The 21,140-nt window shown below is 45.1% G+C and overlaps 1 long non-coding RNA gene across 1 annotated transcript; it reads left to right on the top strand.

Moving 5' to 3' along the window:
• The first annotated feature begins 245 nt into the window (after positions 1-245).
• LOC139183167 (uncharacterized) lies at positions 246-18,436 on the top strand. Its single transcript, XR_011566686.1, has 2 exons — positions 246-803; positions 17,833-18,436. It is a non-coding gene; the product is annotated as an uncharacterized lncRNA (long non-coding RNA).
• Positions 18,437-21,140: the final 2,704 nt, after the last annotated feature.

Below are 21,140 nucleotides of genomic sequence, written 5' to 3'. Positions count from 1 at the left end.
GAGCTCAGGCAACCTGAGAGGTCGTGAGAACGGCGCGAACCCCCGCCTGTGCAGCCGGCAGCCTGCCAGGCCGCGGGGGGAGCGGGCGGCGGCGGCGGCGGCGGGAGGCCGGGAGGCCCGGCGGGCGGTGGCGGGGGGAGAGGGAGGAGGGAGCCGCTGACACACGAGCCCGCGCCCGCTCCCGCTGACAGGCAGGCAGCCGCCCGCGCCCGGCCGCCTCCCCCGCTTCCCCGCCCGGGGCCCCAGCGCCTCCCAAGCAGCAGGCCCTTAGCCGCAGAAACGCGGCCGCCCGACCCGCCGGGCCCGGGGGTGGGGCCGCCTGCCAGTGTTTTTCCAGTTTCCCCGGTAGCTCCGGGCCGCATTTAGAAGCCGGGAAACTGGGCCGAGGCCAGTGTCGGGGCAGCAGAGGCCCTCGCGGCCGCCGGAGCCCTGCCAAGCGGCAAGCCAGGCCAGGGCGGGTGGGGGCCGGCGTGGAGAGCGGCCGGGCCAGGGCGGCTCAGCCCACACCGTCGTCCCAGACAAGATACAGCCGCCCGACGGCATCTCGCGACTCCTTAAAACAAATGATTCTAATCTCCGAAAACCCTAGCACCTACTGAGTGCCCAGCAAGCCCCCTGCAAGCGCTAAAAAGATAACATTAAGACTCACTCACCCCCTGCCCTCCCAGAGCTCTCAGTTTAGCTGGGGAGATAGACAAACACCCAAGTAATTCATCCCAGGCCTGATGTGGGACATGCCAGCAAAGTTTCAACAAAGGGCACCTAAGAACAAAGAGATGGATTCTGATTGGAGAGTAAGCCAGGTAAGGTCTTCAGAGCGTTGGCACCTGAAGCGGAGACCTGACAGATGCGGTCAAGGAAGAGAAGAGATGGGAATGGGAAGGGAAACGCAGACAGAGGTAAATGTGTAAGTCCAGTTGGGGGAATTCCAGGAAGTTTGCCATGGTTGTATTGAAATTTTCAGGTATATGAATTGGCTTGGAGGCCAAAAACTAGAGCCAAAGCACATGATCTGGCTTCAGGTTGCTGAGGTTGTAAGTCCAGGCAAATTACTTCTCTGCACCTTCTTTGTACCATAAGGTGGTATTTGTACCTCCCCAGGTGATATCTCATAGGATTGTGAGGATGAAATGAGTAAATGCAGGCAAAACATTTGGAGTGGTGCTTGGCACATAAGCCCCCAATGTGTGTTAGTTGCTCATCGGTGTCCAACTCTTTGTGACCCCATGGACTGTAGCCCACCAGGCTCCTCTGTCTATGGAATTCTTGAGGCAAGAATACTGCAGTGGGTTGCCATTTCCTTCTCCAGGGGATCTTCCTGACCCAGGGATTGAACCCTGGTCTTCTACATTGCAGGCAGATTCTTTACCATCTGAACCACCAGGGAAGTTTTTTTTTCTATTAGCTTTTCCCATAAAAATGTGTCGATAAGGCATCAAAATGTAGAACAGGAATATTATTCCTTAAGGGGGCAGGAGAGGGTAAAAGCCATATCAAATTGGTTTCAGAAGCAGAATCCTGTGTGACAAAAATTTTAAATTTTATTTAAAATGAAATAAAATTTTTTCATTTTAGCAAATACCTAACAGATACTCAGGGTCAGGGATGAGATACAAACCCTAAAGGAAGGCTTCCCATACACCACATTTGTGAAGAACAAATAGTCTCGAACACAGAGTTATTCTTCCCTGTGTCTCTTCCATAATTAGGGCCCATATGATTATTTTCGTACAAATATTGTAGAATCTTGCAGAATCAAATAGATATTTCCCTTGAAACTCTATGTAGCAAAGTAACTGTGGAATTGGCCATTATTACCTTATAGAGGTGAACAAGCCTCTAAAAAGCTCTGAAACTGCAGGCTCATTTGGTTTACTTTTGTTTTCCTGTTTTGGAGTTGGGGGGAAGGGCCGATGGGAAAGGAGCATAAACTATGATCATCTAGAGAACTCAGAACCTACTTTACTGTGATCTCGTTGAGACTGCATTTTAAGTTTAAAATAGGGAGTATCCATCCAAAGAAGAGACATTTTAATGCTGGGAGAAGTTCATAAAGGATAACTTGAAATGTCATTCTTGCCTCAAATATTCACACAGCTTCTATATCAAAAATCTGAGGCTGTAGTCATATTTACATGCATACACTAGTTTAAAAATAGAAGCTGGATTTTGAGCAATTGATCATTTGGGGATATGGCAACTAGTCTCTAACGTGATATGGGGTTGAATTCAACTTAATTTTTTATTAGCATACTATATTTTATTGAAGAAAGTTGACTTACAATGTTTGAGGTGCACAGCTAGGTGATTCAGTTATACATATATATTATTTTTAATATTATTTTCCATTATAGGTTATTATAAGATATTGACTATAGTTCCCTGTGCTATACAGTAAAACTCTGTTAATTGTTGTGTATCTATTTTTTTAAATTAGAAATCTAGCATTCTATTCATACTAAGTCAAACATGTGAAATCAAAATGACATAAATTTTTCAACTAGGCCAAAATTCTCAAGTTTTCTAAAATATGTATGTTTTACATACATTTATATATGTGTATACAAAAGCTTTTCTAGTACACTTGATAAAGGCCTGAGAAAGAACATCAGGTAAAAGAGACGGAAAATTGGAAAACATTTTTAATACATCAAGTTTGCATGTTTAGTGTAAAGCCTCCAGCTGGGAGTCCAGATCTTGGCTCTGTGCTTCCCTCCTCTGAGTAAGTCCCTCCTCAGCCTTCCCACTGTTCTCTCTGGAAACTTGTTCTTTTTAAAATAAATGCCCCTCTACCTGCAGTGTCTGAATGAACCCCCTGCTGCCACCATTGCCTGGTTCTGCTTTTCTTTTGAGCCTAATGGATGGATGACTCATCACTTTGCCCACTCCAGGTGTGAGTAGAATGAGAAGCAGTATGGGAATGACGGATGTGGATGGGTCCCTGGGCTGGAAAGTGAGGACCTATGCTCTGCCCCCATACCTTGCCCACCCTTGGCTCTTCCTTCCTCAGGTGCCATAGGCTCTCCCACTCTTTAGTCCTCTGGTCCTGATGGCTCTCCTTCTGGCAGGTCCTGCCTTCTCCCCTTAGGCTTACCTTCACTTGGCTCCATCCTTCCCTTCTTTCACAGGGACTGTGGATCCTTTTCCACTTCACCAGGGAGGTGGTCCACAGAACATCAGCTCTTATTCCTAAATTTTCAACCTCATTTTTACTTTTCCCTGCTGTATATAAATACATTTATTTTTCTACCATCTTTCAGAGCCAACTTCCCCCACCCTGCACCCTCTCTCCACCTTGGGCTGCTCGCCTCCCTTTTCACCGAGGGTCCTAGAATCTAGCTAGTAGCCCCCTGCCTCCTTTCTCTCTCCCTGTTACCTGTGCAGCCAGACTCCTGAGTGCCCCTCCCTCAGTGAACAAATCAGAAGGTCCCTCTTTTGTTCTCTCCTCATCAACACTTGTGAGGTTCAGAGTATGTGCAGACTCCATCATGAAATTCCCTCCTTCCTACACCCCTGTGGCACATGTTTCTCCTGACTTCCTTCAGCCTCTCTGATGACTTCTCAACATCCACCATGGGACTTTTCCCCCTTGACCCACCCATTAAAGTCACTGTCCTTGAAAAATCTATCCATGCCCTTTTCCTCTTGTCACTTCATCACCCACAGCGTGAAGACCCACTGGCCATCTGCATGAAGACCATCAAATCTGGTATCTTCAGTCCCAGATTCTGCCCTGAGATCCAGATTGTGGACCCAGCTGCCTGTGGGCCGTCTCCACGTGACAGTCCTTAGGCCCCCACCCCGTGAGGTGTCCTGCCTCTATTTTCCCAGTCAGTGTGTCTTCCTCAACCCCACCACCAGTCTCCTCCCTGCCTCCCATGGGGCACGAGGAACCATAAGGCTTCCCCTCGGTCATTGCCTTTGTGCAGGAGTTTCGTTGCTTTTATCTCCTTCAGACTGGTTTCTTCACCTTCAGTTTTGCCTCCCTCCAACCATCAACCACACACTCCAGCCACACATCCAAACAACCACATCTCTGAGAAAACACTTCCAAAGGCTTACTATTGCCTCCACCACCAGAGAAACTTACATGGTTTACTCCTGGCCTAGCCTCCTGCCTTCTTGCCTAGAAGAAGTCAGTACCCCATCCACATTTCCTCGGCGTGCAAAGCTGCACCAGTGCCATGAGCACCACCCCCCGCCCCTGCCCGCCCCTGTGCTGGAAGAATCCCTCCTCCACTTTCCATCCAGAGACCTCCTACCTATGTATCCTTCAAGACTTTGCTCAATTCACCTGGTTCCAGAAGCCCATCTTGAGGCCTCCAAATCCTGACTCTGACCCCTACCTCCTCTTTTCCCCACTCCTGGAGCATTTAACACAGCACTGATGACACTGGATTAGAGTGTTTCTTTATCTGTCTCCCCAGCTCAGACTCTGCGACTGTTGGAGGCAAAAGCAACATACTTTTTCTCTACCTGTCGTAAGTGGCACAATCAATGGCTGCTGTACATAAGTCATTCAGGAAGGTGTACATTAACTAGTATAATAAGAAAGAGGATATTAATAAAAATAGCAACTTACATTTGAATAATTTGAATTTAAGTTTCACAAAATGCTTTCATAAACATCCTCATTTAATCCCAAAAGCAATCGATGTAGGTAAGTAGGACTGAACATGTAATCCTCGTAGCAAATGTGGACAGTTCGTCTCAAAGGGAGTAGATGGTTTGGCCAAAGTGGCAGCTAGAGAGAGCCAGGTGGGTCTCTGGAACCCTCCTCTTCTGGCAGAAGTGTCACACTTCCCTCATTTTCTGCAGAAATGGACTGGACTTTGAAATGGACAGAAATGGAGCTGTACTTCCTAAAGCCTGTCTCTGTGGTTGCCTTTCCCTGCTGACTTTCAAGGGCAAATAAACCTGGAACTAGTCTCAGCGGTCCATGTACTTTTGCTACATGTATAGCCAGAACCACTTTGGAACTGCTGGAAATCTGTTGTCCTCATTCCCGCTTTTCTGTCTTAGACATGTAACCGAGTCTCCCAGGGCATGAGAACCGGAAGTCCCTTCCTTCCTCCTGTATACTGAGTGCCAGAATTGATGCAGTCAAAGGCAAGTTTTCTTTACAGGTAAAGCTTAGTGACTGGGGCACAAATGAACTACCAGGAACTTCTCAGAACCCAAAGTTAGAAAGAGAATGGGAAAATCCTAAACTTTAAGAGGAAAAGTATTCAATTTTGAAGATCATATTTGTGTGGGCTGGTTTAGGAGTCATTCTTTAGTAGGTGAATGAGTCACACCATGACCCAGAGAAACCAGTGGATATAAATGCCTAAGGGTGTAACAGAAGGTTCCAAAGTACCATCCATGGAGGTGGCCACACCATAACAGCTGCCAGGACAATGTGGCTGTTTGCAACAAGATCAATGCAGTCTCTGTAAGCAAAACGTCCCCCTAGCCACAAAGCAGTTGCTAAATTTCCTGGTATAGTTTGTTTGGGCTTTTCTTTCCTGTCTGTGACCAGTGGTGTTTTGCATCCCAGTTTTGTGTTAGATTGCAATCAGCATGTATTACCTAAGGGGTTTCTTCAGAAGAGAGAGTTTGTTGAGTTCACTTGCAGCTCAGGATGCAGTACCAGAAGTAAGGGGGCGTCTGGGACCAGTAGGTCACTGGTCCACAAAGCAGCTCTTGGTTGCAGCTGACTAGTTAGTCATTCACCGGGGATTCATGCAGCACCTACTCTGTGCCAACACCGTTGCAGACACCAGAGTTTCTACAACAAACAAGACCGGCCAGGCCTCGGCTCTCAGAGTGCACACATCCCACTGCGGAGAAGACAACCGAAAAAGAAAATAAATAAATGAAAGAGAGAACATCAGCTCATGGTAAATACTAAGAAGCAACTAAAATCAAGTGCTGTGATAGAAGGGACAGAAGTGTGCCTGAGGCCTAATTTGGGATGAATGATCAGGGAACACCTCACTGAGGAGGGGACTCCTGAAGCCAGGAAGACCAGTTAAACCAAAACAAACAAACAAAAAACCCAACCTGATTTTGCAGACTCGGTCAGTGAAGGTCAAAAATGTCTCTTCTGGCTGACCTGGCAAGTTCTGTAAATGGCTGACTGTGATACCCAGGGCCACAAAGAGGACCAACGTCATTTGCTGCTGTTTCATGAATATAGTTACTAAAAACTTCTCCACAGTTCGCAAAGCACCTGAAATATTCAAGGTAGAAGCTGATTCAAAGAAAACTGATGAATCTCTTTGTTTTCTGCAGGAAGATGTGGGGTCTAGGGCACCAGCCTTGGTTTTGTATTCATGTGTTCATTCCATAGATATCTTCTGAGCTTTCACCTTGCACACAGGAGTGGGCTGGGAACCCTGGAAATGTAGTGGTGAACAGATGCGAAGGCCTTCAAGGAAGTAACAGTCTAGAGAGGGCTATGGCGTGTGGACCATATAGGAGGAAATGTGCTGAAAGCCATCATCCCAATACCCTATGCTGGTCTAGCCAGGAGTCTTTGTCCATGGTTCTGTATTTGTCAATTCAATCATTTATCAAATATGTATTGTATACCCACTGTGTGTCAGGCCTTGAGCTACAAAGGACAATAAGGCAGAAGGGGGGTCCCTGGTTTCTAAGGACTTAAGCTGTAGTCAGGAGGAAAGAGACAACAAAACATTACACAAAGAAATTAACAAGGTAATTTCTATACTGATGAAGTCTTCTGAGGAAATTAAAGTAGGGCATGAGATAGCCCTGGGGAGGGAGATGTCCTCTAGAGAAGACTGTGAAGGGTGGGAGGATTCAGCGAGTCAAGATCTCAGGAGAGAACATGAGGGGTAGGGACATGGTAGGGAAAGTCCTGCATCAAGAAAAAGCAGTGGCGTGCTGGGTGAACAGCAAGGCCACATGCCTGAAACATGCTGACCAAGGAGAGTGGGGCCCTCACTCAGCCTCGGAAGAGCTGGCAGGTCACAGGGGACCTTGATGGTCTCAGTGACAAATCTGTGTCCAACCCTAAGAGCAATGGGAAACCACTGGATCAGTGATGCCTAATAGAGAATAATGTGTGATTTAAAATGTTCCAGTAGCCACATTTTTTAGAAGTACAAAGAAACATTAATATTAATTATAATATTTAATCCAATATATCCAAAAGATTACTTCAGTATGTAATTCATGTGCAAAATTATTAATGGGGTATTTGACTTTCTGTTCTGGGAAACTAATACAAAGAACTGACTCATTTGAAAAGACCCTGATGCTGGGAAAGATTGAAAGCAGGAGGAGAAGGGGATGACAAAGGATGAGATGGTTGGATGGCATCATTGACTCAGTGGACATGAGTTTGAGTAAGCTCCGGGAGTTGATGATGGACAGGGAAGCCTGGTGTGCTGCAGTCCATGGGGTTGCAGTCAGACATGACTGAGCAACTGAATTGAACTGAAGTTTTTGACAGAGGTGTCTGTCATGCTGAGAGCACTTCTCAATTCAGATCAGCCACATTTCAAGTGCTCAGCAGATGCCTGTGGCCCATGACTACTATACCGGCCAGAGAAGCATGGGAAGGTCTAATGATCATCACCCCCCAGAGACCAGGCTCAGGGTTATTTCATTTCTCCCTTCCCCCAGCACCTACCTGCTATCATCATCCACCAAGAGCTTAGATAATTCTCTCTCAAACCACTGCTTATCTCAGTGTCAACCCCAGCTCAAGTATCATCAGTATTTTGCACATCAGTGATTGCTACTCCTCAGAATTGGATTTTTGCCTTTGCTCTAACTCTGTCCATCTCTTGCCATTGAACTACTGGTATTTCTGCTAAAACACAGCTCCCTCTTCTTCCTCCTCCCATCTGAATCTTCCATAGCTCCCACTGCCCTCACTGACACAATTAAAACCCAGGTCCCAGCTTCATCTACGTTATCCCACTTACACAGTGACTTATGCAAGTATTGAAAGTCATGTAACTTCATTTTCCTTAAGCACTATGAGCACATATCCTTAAACACTATGAGCGACTGTAATCAAGCATTGAAAGCTTTTGGGATTTTGTTTCTGTTTACTACTTTCCTTTAATAGTAATTTTCCTCTCTGTAAAAAAAATGTTTTCTATTTTTTTATTTGATTTTTTTTTTTTTAAGTAATTCCAGGGACCTGCAACATTTGGATATGAGTTGTTTACTTATTGTTTGATTTCTTGGTAGTTATCATCCTGCAAGCCAACTGCTAGCAATAGTGATATAAGGCAAATGTACATAATCAGGCATCACATGGGATATGTGTGTACATAAACATTTCAGCTAAAGTAAATTTAATTGTATCTTGAGCCACCTATGAAATTACTTGAAATTATAAGAAACTCTATGAGCTATAACAAGCCAAGGCTGGAAACCTCTAACATCCTCCTTGACTTTGGTTATGACCTTGTAAGATCAACTGAGCTGACATTTTTGAAGTACAGTTGAAGGTGATTCCTCATTTTTTTCTTTTTCTTCTTGGTTGAAACATTTAAGTAGCTGAATATGTAATTTTTGCAGATCCCACTCCTAAAGCGCCATCAAACCCAAAATTCACATGATGTCCACATGTCCACGCAACTGTTCTTGACTATTTATAGACGTGAGGTATGAACTCCAGAAATAGCCTGGATGTGAAATAAGTCATAAATTGCTATTGAAGGAAGTTTGTGCTTACTTCTCTGGAAAGGAATATTAAAAGACCAGGAGGGGTTCACAAGCTTGCTCCAGCTGGACTCCCCATTCCCTAAATCTTGTCTATCGACTTGATTCTAAATTGCTTTGAGAACCTACTTCTGTTCTTTGCATATACCTGAGTATAAATGAAGGTCTGATAGTACTTTTTGCTTGTCTAACAGGCACATAAAGGCACTTCTGCTTGCCAGACCATGGCTTCCAGGGTTTTTCTAAGAAAATCCATCAACAAAGTTTGTAAAGCTCATGGCTCCACAGGCTGTCTAGAGATCTGGTCTTCATCTTTTCTATGCTTCCTTGCAACACTCAAAGAACCCTCACTGAGCGCCTACTGTGTCCTCATGCTGTGTCACTGTGGACAGACGTAAGAGTGAGACGCCAGTCTCTCCATCTCTGAAGAATTCAGGAACAAATTAAAAAAAACTCAAAAGGGGGCCCCCTAAGATGATTCAAGCAAAACGAGCACTTTTTTTTTTTTTTTGAAAGATTGGAGAGTCCAGGCAGTTTGGCAAGAGCAGAGGGAGAAGAGAGGTTAGAAGAAGCCCCAGGGCTAGGCGTGGTTTCCAATGTGAAGGCAGAGAAGGCCAGGTCTGACCAGTTTCATGTGCTAATAAGTCACAGCCATCAGTCAGTTTAAGGTCCAAGAAAAACTTGTCTCTTTAAATCCCCTAGAGGGGTGCAGGTGGAGTCAGAACCAGACCTGGAGATGGATCTTGCCCCAACTCACTGTGGCCTTGGTAATGTCACTTGCCCTCATTTAACTACGGTTTCTTTATCAGTAAAATGGGAACATTGGATCATACAGTCCCAGGAGTCCTCCAACTTTGAGACCCGAGTTCCCTGAATTGCCCTCCCAGTAGACCTGCTCCCTGAATGAGGGTCAATACATATGGACCTGTGAACTACGAGACTGTTTATGCCAGATGTTGCAGTTAGATGGCTGTGATCCATGGATTGTAAGTCGACATTAACCTGCCCTCAGAAACAGAGCCCCTTTCAATTGCTCATTTCTCCACCCTTCTCCCCAGTCTCTGCCCGGTTCTTATTCTGACCTCCTTTGTCTCCCTCTACCCCTCTCTCTCTGGTTGATGTTTTAAACATTGATTCAACAACCATCTTAGCACCTGCTGTGCCCACCCAGTACCCTTCTCTCCCAGCCCTACTCTGGAGTGAACTTGTAGGTGGAAAGGGAAGAGGAGAAGGAAGGGAGAATGGGCTGTCCTGCACTGTCAGGCTGGTCCCGAGAACTTGATGTTGGGCTCCTGAGCTCTGGGGAGGCCCTGTCCCCCTGTGGGTGGCCCCCACAGCAGCAGCCATCCATTTCCTGGATTTTCGCCAGATTCCCTGGAGACCAACAGGAATTCCCTGGGAGTTCCTGTTCCCAGGATCCCACCACTACCAACTCAGCCTTTCAAAATGAAACTGCAGACTCCCTCCCCCTCACTCTCTCCCCAGTTCTTTTCCCTCTCAGGTTAAAGCCTTTTCGGACCCTTTGACCTCCTTACACTCGAGGATAGTTGGGTGTGTAGATGAGGGAGGTAAGTGACCCCAAGAAGTGGAAGGGCGAATGTGGGCATGACAAACCGCGAGGAGGGGGCACTGGACCCCAACAGAAGGTCAGAGCTGTGAAGGAAGTTGTGTTGGAGGATGGAGAATTAATGGAGTGAGGCCCCTGGCCAGGCCTGACTGACTACGCAGCTAGGTGTCAAGGTTCAAATTACCTGACAGCAGCTGTCATTTTTCTGACACTTCAAGCCACCATCTCTCCCCTCCCTGTGACTCCTTATTTCTTTGACCTGGGAGGGGCTGTGGAATATAATGAGACTCAGAGCTGGAGGACACCTACCTCAGGAAGCTGGGGCGAGCCCCTCTCATCCCCGCCCCATGGATGTGGCTGGTCTGGGCCCCGCCCCACCTGGAGAGTGACATCTCTCTGAGGTGGGAGCCACTCCCTTCCCATCTGTCCTGTGGGAGCCACATCTCATTTTTCGTGCTCCTGAAGAGTGTTCCTGTATGTAATTAAGGAGGTGGTGAAGGCAGGAAAGGAGAATTTTGAATCGGGGACCCAGGGCTGCCCAAAGTCATTGCAACTTCTGACTGAAAAAGGAGAGAATCTCTGAGTTGGGGAGAGGAGGGTTGCTGAAGTGGGGTGAGAGTGGGGTGGTGGGTGTGGAGAGAAACAGAAAGAGAGAGGTAGAGACCCAGAGAATGAGAGTGATTTATGCAATTCTGAGAGCAAAAGCTTAGACTCTGGTCCCTTCCCACAGCCTAAGAATCTCAGTGTCTCAATCTCTCTCTTTCAGCCCATCCCCCTCCCTGATGCCCCTCTCCATCTTCTTTTGCTTCAGTGGTTGCGTTACCATTTGCCAAGCTACTTGGGACCTGGGGTGTAACTTCAGCGCCAGCTGCAATCTTCCCCCTGCTCTAGGAATTGTACACATAAACCACTGAGAACAGAGCCCTCCTCACCAGAAACAGCACATAGGCTTTTGCTCAGCCTCTGTGGCCTTGGACCAGCTCCCAGGAAAGGCCCCTGTCTGGAGACAGGCACCCACACAGCCTGCCTCACTGCAGGGAGCCCCTACCTCCGAGGGGAACAGACAGGCCGAGCTCACCCGTGACCCTCACCCTGGGCTAAACTGGGTCCAAGGCACAAGGCTTCTCTCCCAGGGGGCCAACCACTCAAGTCAGTGACCTTGAAAAAGTTATTTTTGTCTCTACAGACTTCCCTTTCCCTGTTTTTAAATAGATCAGATATTTATGCTGCTTAATTCATAAAGAAGGTGCATGGAAAAAGGCCGACTCGTTCTGAAGTGTTTTTGGCTTCCTGAGAAGAACCCAAGGTTCCAGGAAACCTCCTTGAGCCACACAGACTCATGTGCACACACAAGCATGATGCACAAATCTGCCCTCATGCTCGCTCCATACCACACCCATTCCCCGACAGGGCTGGACTGCACCAGTCACTGTGCCCTCAAGTTGCTCATGGTCCAGGAGGGAGACAAGCACATAAACAAGTACAGCCAATACAGAGTGTTAGCAACCGGCAGGAAGGAGAGAACACAGGGCGTGGGAAGGCTCCGAAGAAGGGGAGTTTCTGCTCTGTGCCTGGCTTGGGAGACAGGGGTGTGGAGGCTCTGAGCGGTGAAGGAAGTGTGGGACTTCATCACTTGGACAAGAGGGGCTGAGGCTGGTGGCCTCAGTCCATATCTTCCAGCGGAAGGAAAACGTGTTCAAAAGCACAGAGACCCAGACCAACACGGAAGAGTCAGGGCACCATGAATTGTCCCTCCCTCGGAGCTGGACCACAGGAGGGAAGCAGAGCGCTAGGACATGAGCAGGGAAGGATGGAGGCTGGATAAGGAAGGCTGGATTCTGAAGGTCATTGTGTCCCAATATTTGCAAGGGATTTCTATACTAAATTCCAATATTCTTCTTGAACCTTTAAAATGTAATAGTCTTACTCTTCTCTCTGCTGATTGAGAAACTGTGTAAGCGTGATGGGCATCCAAACCCCCCTCAGTAACCCTGAGACTCCACCCACCCCCATGCCTGTCTCCACACCAGCCTGGATGTTGGAAAGCATTACTTGGGAGGACCATTTAATGTATCATTCAGGGTGGTTCACTTTGGGAAGTGAAAGTGTTTACGATGAATAACTGCACCGAGGCAACAACAGCACAACAAGCAAGAACTGAGACCATTCTGGGCAAATCAGGATGCCGGGTGACCCTAGCTAAAGATTTCAGGCTACCACTGATGGGTTTTATAGATGCAAATGGTGTGATCAGATTCATGGTATTGGAACTGACTTACTCTCTGATTTTCATTTCTTCACAGAACAGAGGGAGTAAGAGGATAAGGATGGTCCAGATGTTCTCAGAGGTCCTTTCTAGCTTTGACATTCTATAAATCTGTTTGGTAGGCATTAGAACAGTGAGAAGGGTTGGATAAAAGATAACTTCAAGGAAGTTTTGGGGGTGGACTGCAATTCAACCTAAACCGTGAAGATACATACCAATATCCTGTGTTTTTAGTTGAAACCCAATGAAAGTGACCAAGAAAAACACTCCCAAGGAAACTCCTCTCATCCATCCATTCAGGAACGGAAAGGCGATGCCCGTGAAAACATTCCATTGAAATTAAAGCCCTGCTGCCAATCAACCTCTCCCACAAGTCCTAGCCCTCCCTCCCTCCTCCTCCTGACTCCGACAGCAAGCAGGTGAGATGTGAGTGGATCTGTAAAAGGATGTGAGCTTGAAATGCATAAGTTAGTGCTGTTGGCTCAACCGCCATAACAATCCCATCCCTCTTAAAAACCCTCTCACAGAAAAAAACCTTCATGGCTGCTCAGTATCCTGAGAATAAAGCACATACTCCTCAGTTACCATCTCAAGACCCTTTACAATATGAAGACAAACCACTTTCTTCATGCATTTTTTCTTCCAGCTAATTGGAATTTGTGCTGAGCACCCTTTTTTTCTCTGTAGGTGCTAACTCAGCTTATGTACACCCTACTTATCAAAATTATATCAATAAATTTCATCTCTTTCATGAAGCTTGTCTATCCTTTTCCCTCTCTTCTTTCAAGTTACTTACAGACTTATCTTTCAAGATTCCTATATACTATACTTCTAAATAAAGGTATAATTAATGAGTGTAGGTATCTATCTCTGAATCCTCTTTCCTAAAGAACTAATAACACGTGTGGTGTAAAAAGTTTAGATGCGTTTCTGTGTGTCTCATGTTAGGCTATTTACATCCAGTTTGGAGACACAAAGGAGCTAGAATTAACCAAATGCTTTTGAAAAAGGATAAAATTGGAAGATTATGGTATCTGATCACAAGACTTATTTGAAACCTACAGTAATCAAGTGATTATGGGCAGATAGATCAATGGAAAAGAGAGAATCCAGAAATAGATCCCACATATATAATCAATCAATTTTTGAAGACAGGCAAAAACAATTTAATGAGAAAACGTTGACCTATTCAACAAATTGTTCTGGAACAAAATTGGATGAACAATGCAAAAAAAAAAAAAAAACAACAACAAAGAACTTCGACTGATGCCTCATATCACATTGAAAAAATAATCCTAAACGATCTTACTCTAAATATAAAACCTAAAACTATAAAACTTCTAGAAGAAACATAGGAGAAAATCCTTGTGACCCAGGGCTAGACAAAGATTTCTTAGCTATAACCCCAAAACTCTAGTATTTACATTACAGAAAATCAGTAAATTTGACTTCACAAAAATTAAGACCCTCTCTTCAAAAGACAAGGCCTCCCAGGTGGCACAGCGGTAAAGAATCCACCTGGCAATGCAGGAGACGAGAGAGACTCAGGTTTGATCCCTGGATCGAGAAGATCCCCTGGTGTAGGAAGTGGCAACCTGCTGCAGTATTCTTGCCTGGAAAATTCCATGGACAGAGGAGCCTTGTGGGCTACAATCCATGCTGTTGCAAAGAGTCACAGTCTTATTGAAGAGACACCACTAGAAGAAGAGAAGGGTTTTCATTTGTTTGTCTATTTTGTTTTAACCTCGTCAAGCCCAGCATCCTCCACAATCTAGCCCAGCAAACTCACAATATACTGCTGTTCCCGCCAAGCATCCACACTGGCTACTGGATCATCTGAGTGGGAGGAGAGGTCAATATCTAAGTCCAGTTTCTTGAGACTTGCACCGATTACTTCTGAACCACAAGTGGTCCCTTGGAATAGGATTAAGGGACTGGTCCGCAGGGCCTTAGAACTGAAAGGAGCTTTTAGGGGTCTTCTGGTTCCACTCTCCTCTGACATATCTCCTGGGATGGAAAACTCCCACTGTTGACAAATACGATGCAACTAGCTACATTTCAACAGGAATAAATGTAAAGAGGACAAGAAGAAATGAGCGAGCAGTCCTCTTGAACCCATCAGAATCCCTATCCTTTCTTTCAGTGTGATTCGGCAGGAATCTTGAATTGGGGAGGAAATCAGTATCTTCTCAATAGAAGATACACGTCTGTTGCCCTGTGATGGAGATGAGATGGGGAGAAAAGGAATTAGATGGATTTGAAAAATCGGACTTGAGTTGCCAACAAGTTCTTTTAAAAGAGAAGACAGTTTGCATTTGTGACCCAATTCTGTTTGGTTGGAGTGGTTTATATGTTAGCTAGTTCCAATGAACTTTGAGCACATGCCTTAATGCTGCGCTGTCTTGGCTTTCCCAGTTTCATACCTTTAGAATCAAAAGCCTGGGCCTGCCTTTCTCCTTCTCACAAAGCTCATAAGAACGCTGGGTCTGGGGAGAGAAATAAAGCTCTGAACAGAAAGACCAGGGCTGTGTCACTTCTAGTTCTCCTTGACATCTTTCCAAGCTTGGTGATTTCGGCTACTTCTCTGAAGGGAATAATCTTTTAAGCTCTCCATCCAATCTACTGTCAGACAGGAGTTTAAACTCTCTCCTTTTCTAAGTTTATCAGACAGGTCTACAGAGACTTCCTGGGAGAATGTTTACAAAGGACTTTGAGTGTTGCCAAGAAAAGAGAGAACGAGAAAGGTAGGGTTTCTGAAGGGCAGTTTCAGAAGCAGTGAGGTTAAAACATAAAAGGACCTTTCTTTCTCTTACTAACAGGTTGTCCTAAGGCCAGGGGTGGGCAAAACACTGGGAGATGAGGGCAGATGGCTGCCCTGTTGGAGAGGGTCCCTCATCATCACTCGAGCCACTGGAACTTGCCTCTTAGGGCAGGCTTGCGCTCTCCTGTTGCAGAGTTGGAATTATTCCAGAGATTAAAGCCCGTAGTTCTACTTCCCGCCACTCCTCTGCTCCTTTTAGAATCACTTTATTTCTCTGGGGGATCTTCTTAAAAGGCAATGTCAGGCTTAGTAACGGTATCAGATCGATATAACTATGTAGCAGTAACCATGTTAACAATATATTCCTCTCCACTGGGGAGAGGGGAATTCTAGAACATGGTAATCACCATATCCAATAAATCAAGTGGTAAAGGCACAGTGCGTTTACAGCATGGCTTCAGTACTTTCAGAATTATTTAGAAATTGTGTACCTATTCAGGTATTTACAATCTTGAAGTCCCCAACTGTAGAAATCTAAAGGCATTTGGTTTATTAAATTTGCATTAGTATGTGAGAAATTTCTCCCCATATGTAATCGTACATTAATACAAAGTTAGGTGTGGAGAATAACTTCTTTTAATGTATTACTTTAGATGTTTAAAAAAATTCTATAAAAACAAACACTTCTACAGCCTGTCTTAAGGAACAGTTTTTCTCTCTGATCAGGATGATTTCATTTTATCCTGGTAAAAGGTAAGTTTTCATCATCATAATCAAGCAGGAGAGAAACTATTCCCAGTGGGCTGCATGGCAAGTTGTGTAATGTAGTTAATTTTAATTAGCAAGCTCTATTTCTGAATTGTTGATCTCCATTCCAGTCAAGACGAAAACTAAATGGGTTCCTCCCTCCCTCTTCAAAGAACTATTACATTTCAAGTGTCTTAGGAAAAGAAAATGAATCTATCCCATTTGTCAGAAAGCTGTAGTCTTCAACTGTAGGAAGAAAGACCTTGTTACGCATGTCAACATCCTTGTATGATGAAAAAGAAAACCTCAAAGTTCTTCCAAAGAGTATCCACTGCAAAGTGAGTGGGTGGGAGGGGCTGTGTGTTGGGAGAGAGGGGAGGAGGGCTGGCATTCAAGAAGAAATTTCCATGTGGGTTCAGTAGACAAGTAAATCATATTATTAGGTACAAAACTCTAGCTTTCAGTCATGGAACAATAGCATGAAAAGTTGGGAACAAAATTTTATGTTTCATGGTACTGTTTTCAACACAGTACACACTTTTTTTTTTTTTTTTTTAAGCTACACCACAAGGCCTGTGGGATCTTAGCTTCCTGCCCAGGGATTGAACCTGTGTCCCCTGTAGTGAAAGCATGAAGTCTTAAACACTGGACCACCAGGGAAATCCCTTTAAACAATCTTTTTTCGGCTGTGCCAAGCTGCAGGTTTGTGGGATGTTAGTTACCTGACTAGAAATTGAACCCGGGCCCTGGTAGTGAAAGTGCAGAGTCCTAATCACTAGACTGTCAGGGAATTCACAGACTTTTCAAAAAATTAGTTCTTGTTTCTTAGAGCACTTTTAAGTTCAGAGTATTTTTTTAAAAGAAGAAAAACCATAGGTCTCCACATATTGCCAAGAAAGACCTCTAAGAACAATGAGTGAGTGAGTGAAAGTCACTCAGTCCTGTCTGACTCTTTGTGACCCCATGGACTATACAGTCCATGGAGTTCTCCGGGCCAGAATACTGGAGTGGGTAGCCGTTTCTTCTCCAGGGGACCTTCCCAACCCAGGGATCGAACCCAGGTCTCCCCATTGTAGGTGGATTCTTTACCAGCTAAGAACAATGAGTAGCAGTAAGATTACTGAGAATTAAGGAAACTCCTAGAACAGGCTTCACTGATCTAAGTTCCTTCTACCCGCCACTGGGTGGTGTGATTGAAACCTTCAGTGCTAGGTAAACTGTCCTCAAATCCCTCAGGTCACTGATGTCACCAGCTGGGACGTGTGTGTGAGTGTGTGTGTGTGCGTTTCTTTTGAATCAACAGAATGCTGTCCTGATTGAATGTGATCTGCAGACATTGTGACAGAGGGTATTGTTCTGCCCTTTTCAATCAACAGTTTTCCATCCAGAGCACACAGGGGTGGCTTAGAAAGAGGTCACTACGGGGCATATGGCCTGTCCTATGGTCCTGGGCTTGTTTTATGACACCAGAAGATATGCATAGTCAGCCCAAAGGGATGAAATCAAACTCTCTCAATTAAATTTTAATCATGCACATGCATCCATTCCACTGTCTCCTTGATAGTCAAAACCCTTACAGTTGCCTTGTATAAAGGATTTTAAACTTTTGTCAAACCCCGATGAGTTACAAGTTTGGCAAGATTTTTGCTTATCAATGTTCCACTTTTATTACATTATAATTTTTTTCTCATTTTTCATTAATGAAAGCTGCTAACAATAACAGCTGCCTTTAATCAGTGGCTTACTCTGGACCAACCCCAGCAGCTCTGTGAGGTGGATGTGATTATCGTCCTTATTTTACAGGCGAGGACACTGAGGTTCAGGGAGATCAAGGCGCTTCATCAAAGTCATCCGGCCAGGAAGTGGATGAGCACAGCGTGACCCCAGACCTGTCTGCCGTCAAAGCCCAGGTGATTCATCACAATTCTGTTTGGCCCAGCAGAGCCTCCAGTTTGCATGAAGCAGTCCTCAGTGCAATGACACAGCCAGGAGCAAAGGAAGGGGGCATCTTCATGAGACTACAGCCTGTATCCAAGCAAATTCAGAATTCCTGTCAAGCTCTTTGAAATACTGAAAATTGTTCACAGACCTCTTCTCATCTTTCCTGCCATGAACAGATTTAACTATCCCTCTGTGGACTCAGAGATAGAGAATCACTTGCTAAGTCCCATGCCCTCACCTAGCAGACAGTTGGATTTTCAGTGGATCTGTGGAGTGGATATCTGTGCTAAATGTGCCTCCCAGCCTCCTGTACTGTCAGAGACCCCCGAGAAAGGAGAAATGGTAAACAGGCTTAGGCGAGGTAGGACTCCTGATTTTCCTTATTTTTTTTGTCTGCAAAATTGCTTTCCTTGGGATGCTATTCCTCACTGCCCAAGAAGTAAAGTCTTCAGCCTTGACTAACAAATATAGGAGAACCCGTTTTTTTAAAAAAGCTAAGTTCTTCAGTTGTGTGATGTTACAAGCATGTGATCTGATGTCTCTAAGATTCCAGAGATACCACACGCTGACTGCTGCTGGCCATTTTGAATCAATCCGGGACCTAAACCTACAGGCCAAGGAACACAAAGAGAGCCGGGCCATCATCAATCATTAGCAGACGTCCTAAAGCTGCTTTCTCACACTACAGAGTGGGGAGCGGGGGTGGGGCAGAAGAATGGGAACATTTCAGTAGATCTTCCCTGGACTTAGGAAATGAATTAGTACCATTAGATCTTTGAGTCTAACAAGCTGAGTCAATGTTGAAAATAATATTTGAGTAATACTACGAACCCAGCTTCTCTCTTAGGTGAACCAGCCCAGAAGCTCACATTTCTGTTGACTGGGGGCCGCTGGGGGCCTGGCCTGAGCCTGTTCATCTCTCTGTCCCCACAGCGCCTCATATACAGCTTGGCACATTGGAATATTAAGGAAATGTGGGCTTTATTATTAAAAATAAAGCCCAGAACCTCCAGAGTTGGCACTGGAAGAGGACTGGCTAGGGAACAGGATGGGGTTCTGGGGCAGACAGCTCCAAGGAATCTCATTCCATATCTAGGGCTCGCCTTCTCCTTGGAGTGACTGAAGTCCACCATTCCCCCCTCCATGGTGGTCTCAGGAAAGGGCTGGACTTCCTCTAACCTGTGGCCCCATCCCTCTTTCCAGGCGAGGTCTGGAGCCTGCTGAGGGGAGGTGGGAGCATTACAAAAGACTCCACCCAGGGAATAGCAAACCAAAAGAGGGACGCAGCTGACTTCCAGTGAGTCCTTCGAATCCGGCTTTAAAGCACAGCTTTACATATCAGCACCTTGTGGGTCACTCTGGGCCCTTTTCCCTGCTTCTGTGTGACAGAGAACATATTTCACCCATAGCCCCCTGCAGGGCTGTCTTAAGCCTCCAGAATTCTCCATGTCTGTTGCCCAAAGACATTCCACATAAGTGATTCAGAAATTCTACAAGCACTACAGGCAAATCTATATTTTTATAGTATAGTTAGAAATATTTTTAATGAAAGCAAGAATTATCCTCTATTAATACATGGAATTATACTATACTAACACATCAAAGACCATTAACAGAAGTCTATAACTCATTTAGGGCTGAACTTAAAAATTGCTTCTCAACATACTTGAGGCGTGTCCCTTGAGACAAAGCCACCCTCAGAAAAATTTCCCATTTGCAATCCAGAAATGATGTAACAAAATACATTACGGAAATTTATCTGATGCAGAGGCTGATAAGTCAGCACCTGGCACCACTATTCTCCAATTTCAAGATTTTATGTTAGTCAAGACAAACAGCCTCTTGTTGAGTTGATAATTAATGTCATCCATTTAAACATTGATAATAGGTTTATGGGCTTCCCAGGAGGCTCAGTGGTAAAGAATCCGCCTGCCAAGCAGGAGACATGGGTTCAATCCCTGGGTCAGGAAGGTCCCCCGGAGAAAGAAGTGGCAACCCACTCCAGGATTCTTGCCTGGGAAATCCCATGGACAGAAGAGCCTGGAGGGCTACAGTCAATGGGATCAAAAAGAGTCAGACACGGCTTAGCAACCACCAGCCACCAATAAGTTTATACCAGTAAACACCACTTTTATTTGTTTTATATATGGGGCTCCATCTCAGACTTTACTCTTTAAAAAGACTTCTATTCTTAAAAAGAGAGCCCCTCCCTAAAGCATTACTTTAGGAGTCTTTTCAGCTATTCCCAGGGATCTTGAGAGTCACCTACTCACAGATTTGTCCCTATACTTGGAGGAGCAAACAGGAAAACCCTGTCCCAAGGCAATTCAACCAGAAGGCACTTGAAACTGGGAGCCGACTGAGTGGGAGAGGGCGTGGTTCATAACGTCCTTTGCTGACTCTCCACTTCTCTCCCTTATGGTGATTTCTGAGGAACCATTCTCCTCTTTTAAAGGATGCTGTGAGTTGGTCTGCCAAACCCCAGTATAAACTGAAGGGGACAGCCATCAGAAATGCTTTAAGGGATAGATTTCTTACGCACAACAGTCCAACAACTGCTGAGATTATGACAGCATCCTTCCGCATCTGTGCCAAAGGGCCCTTCAGAGTAACCTAGACCAAGCCAGCATATACATGTAAGGAAACTGAGGCTCAGACAGAGAAGCGACTTAGCCAAGGTCACACCATGTACCCTCCCTCCTCTTGTCAAGATGCCCTTCGTCCTCACTCTAGAAGAGAATCAGCTCTGAGGGGAGAGGGTTAACCTTCATTCTGAAAGATGATAGTAGTGATTTATACTTTTAAATGTGGCTAATGGTAGAAATAAAATGATAATGAGAAAGTAACTCAGGCTTTCAAAGTAACTGTTCACCAAAGTGAACATTAAGCCTGATTTGATCACACCCATTAGAGATTTCAGCTGAACATTACAGGCGTGTTTCTTGGGAATTTCTCTGATGGATGTGGCAGGGTCAGCTGCTAGGGATAAAGAACCATCTCCAAAATGTTCCAACTAGACAAATTTTTATCAATTACAGGTATAAGGGAATTTGAAATGCTACACATAAATCAAATTATTTCTAAAGTGAAACAGCTATTTTAAAAATTATTTTCTTATAACGCAAATTGTTTTACCTTTATTGGCCTGTGTCATAAGAAAAAGTATTTGA

Source organism: Bos indicus, chromosome 1 (assembly GCF_029378745.1).
Source record: "Bos indicus isolate NIAB-ARS_2022 breed Sahiwal x Tharparkar chromosome 1, NIAB-ARS_B.indTharparkar_mat_pri_1.0, whole genome shotgun sequence".
Lineage (NCBI taxonomy): Eukaryota > Metazoa > Chordata > Mammalia > Artiodactyla > Bovidae > Bos > Bos indicus.
The sequence above is the reverse complement of the archived record's forward strand: the minus strand, read 5'-3'. Positions and strand labels throughout refer to the sequence as shown.